This window comes from Capsicum annuum, chromosome 2, assembly GCF_002878395.1.
Source record: "Capsicum annuum cultivar UCD-10X-F1 chromosome 2, UCD10Xv1.1, whole genome shotgun sequence".
Classification (NCBI taxonomy): Eukaryota; Viridiplantae; Streptophyta; class Magnoliopsida; order Solanales; family Solanaceae; genus Capsicum; species Capsicum annuum.
The window spans coordinates 1,888,635-1,898,739 of NC_061112.1; the positions used below are offsets into that span (position 1 = coordinate 1,888,635).

The 10,105-nt window shown below is 32.7% G+C and overlaps 1 long non-coding RNA gene across 1 annotated transcript; it reads left to right on the plus strand.

The window, feature by feature from the left end:
- The first annotated feature begins 5,363 nt into the window (after window positions 1-5,363).
- Window positions 5,364-7,725, plus strand: LOC107857591. The gene is made up of 2 exons (XR_001670908.2): window positions 5,364-6,075; window positions 7,275-7,725. It is a non-coding gene; the product is annotated as an uncharacterized LOC107857591 (long non-coding RNA).
- Window positions 7,726-10,105: the final 2,380 nt, after the last annotated feature.

A 10,105-nucleotide genomic window follows, 5' to 3' on the forward strand; every position in this document is an offset into this window, starting at 1 on the left:
TCAAATCAGTGTCACATCAGTGTCATGTCATTGCCACGTAAGAAATTATAATTTTTTTAAAAAAAATAATCCCACACACATTATTTTTATATATTTAAAAAAAATAAAAAATATATATATATACTATTTTTATATATATATAAAATATTATATATATATATATATATAATAGACCCCCACCCCACCCCCCATTCCTCCTCCTCCTTCTTCTTCAACAGCCCCCACCCCCACCCCCCGTTTCACCTCCTCCTTCTTCAACAGGTCCCCAGCCCGTTCCTCCTCCTCCTTCTTCTTCAACAACCCCACCCCCCCTTCCCGCCACCCCTTTTTCTTTTTCTTAACTATCCTCCCAACATTGCTAGTCCCTCCACCCTATCGTTGTCCTTCCCCCGATGAGTTCATATATTTATGAATAACAATCCATATATAAACACAAAAGAATTAATCGAATAATAGCATTTTGATTACAATAAAATAAACCTTCATATCCAGTAACATCGAAAGCAATTTAATTCGTCAATGAAGCGAACAGAGAAAAGAGCAGAGAAGTTTCGATCAACATATCAAAAATCATCACCGAGAATCCTGCTCCGGCATTCGGTGTCGGAGTTGGAGCTAGACTAACCTCCTGTGCTGACGTGGCAACGACAGTGAAAACAACAACGAGGATGAAGGCCTTGAAGATGCTGCTAACATTGGTCATTTTCGATGAAATTAAGAGAAGATAAGTTGATTGAATGAATGTACTAAAAAATTAGAAATGAAATTGAATGGTAAAGGTGAAGAAGTGCACATTGTGTTGATCCCCTCAAACTTCTTTATCTTCTTCTTCCTTGCCTAGACATAGAAAATCTTTCAAGATTCCATGGTTTGGTTGGTCTAATAGTCATGTTTATGTTGAATTTTAAAAAAAAATTGAAACTTATGAATCTGGAATTCATTTTCTTGGACACCCATTAACTTATAATGCATTATTTTCTTCATGGACATCTAAATTTAATCAAAACTCTAAATATTCTTGGAAAATGGTGAATTGGCTTTTAAAGAAAGTAAAGTTTTGAGTTATTCTGGTACTTTTTTTGATGATATTGGAGAGGGGTATGCTATTAAATGAGAATTGGATTCTAAAGAGAGTAATGTTTTGAGGAAAAAGAAAAAATAGGGGTGGTGCAGTGTGAAGAAGAAGGAAAAAAGAAATAATGGTTAAAAAATTTTAAAGTGGAGCCCATTTAATTATTTTTATATTTTTTTTATTGTTAATACGCGCTTTTTTTTTTGCCATGTCAGCCGTAAGGGAGCAAAATAATACATTTTAAAGTTCATAAAGGAGGTAAATAATTACAGGTTAAATTTAATGGCTAAAGTGAGTTTTCGTTGCAACTTTAGGGGGGAAAACATGTCTTTTCTCTTTTATTTACAGAAAGATTTACTACTTGCTTTCTTTATCTTCTTCGTTCTTCTTCCGTTATCTCCTTCTCCTCCTCCTTCTTCTTCATGTTGCTTCTTCTTCTTCCTCCTGCTACTTCTTTAAAATTCAAGATGTCGTAAATATAAATCATTTTGAGCAAATAACATATTAAAAGACTCAAATTCTGGGAAGAACTTATATTTAAAATTTTGAATTGTTTAGACGAGCTTTGAGTTGGTCAAAATTGAAAGAACTTACAAATCAAGTTCTTTAGTGATTATTGCACATGAAAATTAAGCCTAGCTTAATTCATTTTAAGCCAAAGAAGGGGCACTAAATGTTCCATCCTAACCTTTTTGCTTTCCTCAAATCAAACGATATTTTTGCTTCTTTTGGTGATTATCTCTATCTCTAAAAAGTTTGGAAGACTTCTATTAAATTCATTTTTGCTTTCAAGAACACTAAAACTAGAGAGTATTGTGCCCCTTTAACGTCTTTTGAGAATGAATTGGAGCCTAGAAGAATTGAAACTTCTAGTATTGATACTACTTGTACTATATGGGATATTGAAAATGGTGTTGTTGAGACGAAGTTGATAGTTCATGATAAAGAGGTTTATGATATTGCTTGGGGGTAAAGCTAGAATTTTTTATTCAATTTTCATTGATGGGTCTGTTAAAAATTTTTATTTGAGGGATAAGGAACAGTCGATGGTTATTTATGAAAGTCCGCAATAGGATACTCCGTTGTTGAGGTTGGCTTGGAATAAGCAAGATTTGAGATATATGACTACTAATACTGATGGATAGCAATAAGATTGTGTAATGACTTTTCAGGTTACTTTCTTAATTTTTGCATATTTTCAATAGTTTGAGTCATCCCACAATAATTACATGTCATTTATGATTTATCAAAACTATCGGTTTGATTATCGGACAGTTCATTTTGATTTTTTGGCTTATTTTTCTATTTTGAAGCTATAACTATTAAGGAATTGGTCTCGAACCAAAAATCTTAATAAATGACCTCGAATGAGAATTTTGACAATGCTATTAGCGGAACCCTTGGCTCAGGTCTCAAGACTTTCAAACTCGTTTTGGGCTATTGGATGAATTTTATAAAAATGAAGAAATGATTGTGGGACCCACATTTAGTTAAAACAATCTCGGATGAAAGTTTTGATGGTTTCATTGAGTCTGAAATGTCGAATTTAATATGATAGCATAGTTTATTTGCGTGCATGAAATTTCATATATTCTGAATACCCGATCGGAGTCCATTTGAACTTAGAAAAATCTGATGACTCAAGTTGCTGGTGCAGCTGCTTAAGCGGTCAAATGAACTCTTAAGCGGTAGTCACTTTAGCGATATTAGGCCGCATTAGCGACCTAGGCTGTTAGGTTGAGGGTCGCTTAAGTGCTCCTTGTCCTCTTTACCGGACATTGCTTTAGTGGCCAAGATGCCACTTTAGCATCTTCGCCTTTCCTTGTCCGGTCGCTTAAGCGGATATGTGTCACTTAAGCAACAGTAGTGGCTTGAGCGATCAAGTGACCACTTTAGTAGCACCGAGAGTATTAAATCCCCCCTTCTTCACCCAATTTTCTCCTTATTTTCATAACTATTTCCACCATTTTTGGGAGCTTGGAGCATGAGAAATGTGGGGAATTATCCATTGAAGTTAAGGTAAGTTAGCCCAACACTCCTTGGTCATTTTTCATTACTTTTTTCGTCAAATTCCATCCTCTTTTTTTGTAAATTCTTAGAAATTAGGTTTTAAAATTCTTAGACTTTAGAGGCTAATTTAGGCCCCGATTTATGCTTCATTTGTTCTCAACTTTTGAGCACACACTCTTCGTCCTTCAAGGGACCTCATGATGAAATTTTAGATTTCTTTTATAGGCCCTGCGGACCTATTTTGACCCAAATCCTGACCCAACCTTTTGTTTAAAAATATGAGTCTCGTTTTAATCCTATTGACGTGTAGGTTATTATTTTAATAGCGTAATAGTGCTTCAGCAGCGTGGAACAAAGTCAGCAATTTATGAATGATTCAAGAATTGCAGTTCGGCATCAAGGTAGACTTCGGTCTACTTTTCTTCATGAGATGGTGTATAGTACATATTGCATGCTAGGTAAGGATTGTAGGATATATTTTAGTGTACCATGACTTAGCCTATTTAAAAAATTTTGGGTAAAAATGTGACCCAGCCCTTATGACAGCCTACTTCTTATGGCTATAGAATTTCTTTCATCCTAGATTATAAGTATGTTAACTATAGCTCGATATTAAGGAACCTTTAGTATAAGATTTATTATTTGACTTAGTGAATTAAATCATAGTTTCTCGGATTATAGTATTACTATTATGCTAGTTATATACTTTTGGGCCTGAGGTCGTGGTTACGATACCAGTTGGACTCCAGGTGAGTATTCTATCTTATTAATGGACGTGGCTTTGGTTTATAGATGCTTAGATGTCTATCGTTGTATTATTTGAATATTGGTGATGGCATGCATACTTTTAGGTGCATTCATGCTCACTTAGTGGTACGTGTCCAATCAAAACCATGATTTTTACTATTGTTTCCTAAAAAGGGATTTATTTTCGCTTTTCACTTTTAAAATGGATTCTTTATAATGAAAATCATACCACCTTACTTAATGATTTATGAGTTTTTGAAATTAAAGATGATATTTTGGAAATTAGCCCGAGATTGATTTCTATCCGTGGTTTGTCCACTCCTTTACCATTACTATTTACTTCGGTCGAGAGAGATTTCAATCTTTTCTACGCTTTTATACTAATTTAGTTTTGGAGTTGATCTCAAATAATGAATTTACGTACTTACACTCTTTTAATTACTGTTCAAGTCCATGCACTTACTATATATACATCTCTCTGATACTTGACATAGTAGATTGATGATGATGATTATTGGACGTCCTAAATCGAGACCAGATAGTATATACGAATATTATCGAATTTTCTAAGGGCCCTTTCATCCATGAGCTACAATGTCGGAGAAGATAGATCGTCATAGGTCCTACCTTTGTGAGTTGTTGAACTGGAGGAGGTATATACACTTAGTACATTATGGCACTCAAATCAGATATGGTACTATTGATTTACTTTGCATTCATTCATTATGCATTGCCTATCACCAATGTATTATTTGGTGTTTATAATTATCGACCTTATGGGGGTTGTATAGGTATAGGCTATGATTGTTGTTTGTTGAGTGTTGATTGAATCTTCCGGGCTTATGCGTGTTGACACCTTATTTTTGCCCTTCACGACTAAGTTTAGCCTTGAGTTTCTTCGTGTTTAAATAAAAATTATAACATTTTTTTTATCTGCATAAAAGATTATCAAAGTATTCATCTAGCCAGTTTGGTTCTTTTAAAAAACAATTATATATTCCCGCATCTATGTATGCGAGATTATGTAATTTCATCACTTATATAATTATTTTCACAGAAATTAAATTTTCGATCAAGTATTAGCTTGAAAGTTAATCCAAATAGGTAAAATCTCAATTCAAATATAATTTATTCTAAAAAATAATGTATTTGAAAAATTATTTATTTGATTTTATTTGACCAAGAAACCCGAAGTTAAATTAATTATTCCCTGTCAGATTACGATTTAATTTAGCCAAAATTATTAAATTTACCTATAATTGAAAATCAGACTGGCCATAATTGTCATGCAACGGACCAATTAATTTTTAAATTGGCCAAAAATTGAATAGATTTGGCTAAAATTTAATCCTAATTTAATAGGCCATTTTATAAATGGCCTAAAATTCATTTACCCAACAGCAGCCCAATTGGGCCAACTAGCCCATTTCCCTTTAACCAACAACCTGCACCAGCCCAACAATTTCAACAAAATCAATTTCACCCGACCCGGCCCACTTCTATTTTATCCAACAAAGACCGACAACAACAATACATCATCGACAACAAAACAACAATAGCTACACGCCAACCACACGGGAAAAACCAATGGAACAACGGCAGCAATATCCACGACGCCGATCAATGTTCGGACCACCTAATATTGGGCAATTAGGTGGCTTTTTTGCCTCTCCTCTCGTTTCCATCAACATCGCCTCAATCCCTTTATCTTCTTAGCTTTTTTCTGAAAAAACAGAGACTCAAAAGACCCTTTTTTTCTCCATGGCAGACCTCTGAAAGGTGAAATATATGAGCACTCAATGGTCTTTGGAGTTTTGTTCCTTTGATTCAACAAACAAATAGTGGTTCCCCTTGAAGAACTCAAATCATCAAAATCCAAGTCTCAATCTTTCAAATCTTTTCTGAAAAAAAGTGATTTTCTTTTCCCCAATGCTCTAAACCCGTCACTCAGTTTGAAATTTTTAAAGCTTCAGAGAGATGCTATGACAGCCCAATTTTTTGGCATATAAAAGGGGGGTTTTCCACCCCTTTAAGGATAAGGTTAAGTGTGGTAGAGAAATTAGGAAATTTTGGAGTTTTCATCACTCTTTTACTCACTGCTTTCTCTATTTTCTTTGCTTTATTTTTCTTTGTTCCGATTTACTCACGCCACCCTCGCTGTTACTTTCCGTCGGTCAAACAAGTGTTGGAGTTAGTGCTGGAATTGCTCTCCAGCTTGTCTTCTTAGTTCGCTGCCCCGAAAAAAGGTAACAACCCCTTTTGTTTCTTCTTGATTACATCGTATATTTGATTCATGTTTACTAGTTTGAGTAGAATTTTATGCGCGTGAACTAGTTGTATAGTGTTCGAGGACTAGAATGATGTATGTAGAGTTTTAATATGAACTTTGGGGATATCACATTTAGAGATAAGAATGGGGTTGCATCTGTACGTACAAATTTCTTAATATTTTGCCTCTGTAAAGTCTTTGATTTTATTTTGGTCATAATGCCTTGATTTATATAAAATTAAAAAGCAAAGCTTAACAATCTACCGATATTTCATTTGCTCATACGTGGTAGCTTAGCTTAAAGGTTGTGTTCTTATTAATTTTGCTCATGACATTTGATTTTCTAATGTTTCTTCATTTGATGAGTTAATGGGAGATGAGTCGATTCTAGGCTTATTCCGAGCTCTAACTAAGACCTTAAATTGGTCGATTAGTCTCTTTACTTAGGCCTTGAACGCCCCCTGCTTGTTTAAATTAAAAACTAGGCATAATCTGGACATCTACTTTGGCATTACAAGTTGTTTGAATTCAGTTTCCATCACTTGAAGGGTAATGACATAACTTACTTCTTTGTTCCACCCATGAATGTCATTCATGGTTGATTAGGCGATGGCATAATTGATCATTTTGAAGTTCTGATGATTTCTTGCTCTCGATGTGTGTTGAAACTAATCCATATTCGTTAAATCCAATAGGTCCATCAGATTTAATTTTCGCTTGCTATGGCCAAATTTTTTTAACTGTTGGTCACCATAATACATCCTCGTCATGGTCTTATGTGTGCTCTTGTGTTGCTATATTGATGGCATCTTTTGTAGCATAATCAGGAAGTACAAACATATGGTAATATCTGTTTGCTAATTAAAGTTTTTACCTTGTAGTTGTACGTATTTAAGTCTCATATGTGTTGATCTAAATGTTGCTTTATTTAGTTTTTATGGCCAAATGAATTTTCATTCCATTCCATTCCATTGTATTCTGGAATTCATTTGAGATTCAACATAATTGGATTAGGTGATGCTCCAAATTGGAACCTACCCGATAATGCGTTTAAGTTCGATTTTAGAAATTAACTTATTGGATATCTTTGGTTGAGTAATTGAAATGGTACTCATTCATTTCTTTTATTATGCATGAACTCGTTCATCGAGTTCCTCGGACTTTCACCTCTCGCAGTTAAACACTACCTCCATCGAGTCAAAGCCTCAATCAAATCCACAAACGAGCGGGTATACAATCCGTATACAGTTATATGCAGCTGGTATACATTGGAAGCAACAACTGCACACTATTATGCTGTGCACAATAAAAAATGGAGGGGAAACAAGCAGTTTACGAAGCTGATATACGTTGTATATTCCAACGGTAAACAGAAAAACGCAGTGAAAGGAGCTGCTGATATACAACAGATATACAGGGGCAAAAAATGGGCTAAAGTCTATGGAATTGGTCCAAAATTGGACAGATTTTTAATGGGCCAAAAGGGGCTCAATTTTCACTCTTCTCTATTTAATTAATTATGGAAAAATTGCAGTTTATAGATAAAAATCTTTTATGATTACATGGTATGGGTAATGTTTTAAATAATTACAATTCATGAGTAATTGTTAGTTAAAATTTTGTTCTATGTGGGCTCATTTATACAAATATATTTTCTAATGTATATAACAAAGGAAAATTAAATTTTCTCTTAGAATTAATATTTTATCTCACCCTTAGCTGACAGGAGAGATATACGGCAATAGGTATTTCCTTTTATCTTATTGGAAGTTATGGATAGCAGAAGCTAAAATTTTGTGATAATCTCCTCAAGGTTTTATGCTCAAGATTGTGATAATCTCAAAATTTTGTTCCATTGAAATATCAAAGAGTATATTTCTGTCTATTTCTTCTCCCTAAATTTCTCAAATATTGTGTTCTTCACCTACACATTATCTGTTTTTTGTCCATTGAAGATTTCGTTGAAACTTTGTTCATTCCTAAAAATTTGCATAGATTTGATTTAAAGATTTTTGCGGTAAATTTCATATCTTTACGGATATATATGTTTGTTTTTCTTGTTTTTAAAGTTTTCTTTACATTACCCATCAATTTTATTCAGTTTTTTATATATTTACAGTGTTAATTAGGTGTTCAAGTAATCAATTTTTAGTTTTCTAAATGGATGGGGAAATCCTTTTTAGGAGAGTAACAAGAGGTATTGTTCATGTAGATAAGACTAATTGTGGTACTCTATTATTTGATTTGGGGGTTTCTCAATTGGACAGTAATAGTGTAGGTTTTATAGCGGAATTGAAAGAAGACAAGTTGAAAGTAGAGACTCGAAAAAAAAGTGGCAATGACCATGTTAATATTCGAAATAGCATGGTAGATTGACAATCAAAAGACGAGTTAATCAACGCTTCAAAAATATCAATGATCAGTACAAGTGAATCAAAAAAAAAAAAAGAAATGGCAACTTCTAGCAATAATGTAAGAGTAAAATATTTCAGGGTTTATCAATTCAAAGCGAAGAGTAACAATGTTGAGATTCAACATAAGGTATTTTTGTATATTTATCAATTAAATTTTTTTTGTAGTGTAGTTTATGCAGAATGTCATAGTGTTAAGATTTTGTATGTGTATGTTTATATTCGGTGTAAAGATATATACATATATCGACATCATACAGTTATCATTATGTAAATATAACTATATATGTAAACATATACATATATACATTTATACATATAAACATATATACATACATATACATATATACATATATACATACATATACATATATACATATATATACATACACACACACACACATATATATACATAAAGTTATACATATATTTAATTCGGTCAGCATATAAATTTTTTATGTGTTTACGATATATAGTTGTATACAATTAGTTTCAGGATGAGGCTTTATATATATTTTATAATTTTTTTCTTGATTATTTATATTTTTTTTGGTTGATCATTTGTGTTTTTTGGTTCAACAGGATAGTGGTTTTATCATCATAGATCTTCCTAAGAAGTCCCCGTATGTTGCGTGTTATGTGAAGTCTTTATTGTTGCATATGCGGAGTATCTTAGCCATGAAAACGGTATACCACCTGAATATTTTGGTGCAGAAACTTTTCGTACCCGTTATGTTGCTCTTCTATGACGGCATGGAACTCAGAAGAATGAGATTGACGCAATCAGTGATGATGAGAGTCCGGATAGGTTAGTGAGGCCTTAGTTTGAGTGTGAGAGTAGTGACATGATAATTATCCCTTAGACAGTATATATGTTCCTTTATTTTGTTGGTTTTAGTTGAAAATACAAACTGATCTTCAATCCTTTTTTGTTTAATTCTAATATCAAATATAATATTTTATTTTATTGAAAATTGTCCAGTGACGTATTTTTTGCAATGCTAAATTAGTTTTTGTTTAAGTGTGCTGTCTAAAGAATACTAATAATATACATAATAATGTGTATGTATTAGATAATTGAATATGTCTCATAGATGAGCCATGTAACACGTATTTATAATAGTCTTTGCCTTTTTAGCAATTGAAATCTCTATTGATTAATTAGTGTATGTTTATAATTATACATTTATTACAAATTTTTTTTATATATATAAAACTTTGTACATCTATAGGTTATTAAAATAAGTCATGATGGTATATTGCCAATCTTTTCAATTGTTATCTATAGGTTAATACCATGTTTTTAAATGCACAAATTCAATCTCTTAAGTTGCAACTGACATTTATTTTGACCCATATACTATCTTGTAGAATATGGTATACATACATACATATACATATATACATATGATAGATTAAATGAGGGTTAAAACCAACTGCATGTTACATTAGACCGCATATATGGTTAACAACTGCCTTACTGATCTTTTATTTATACATTTGGAGTTATCCAAATAAAAGTTAAACATAAACAAATTAAAATGTATAGAGTTATATAAGTATATTTATATACATATATACATATCAACTGACATT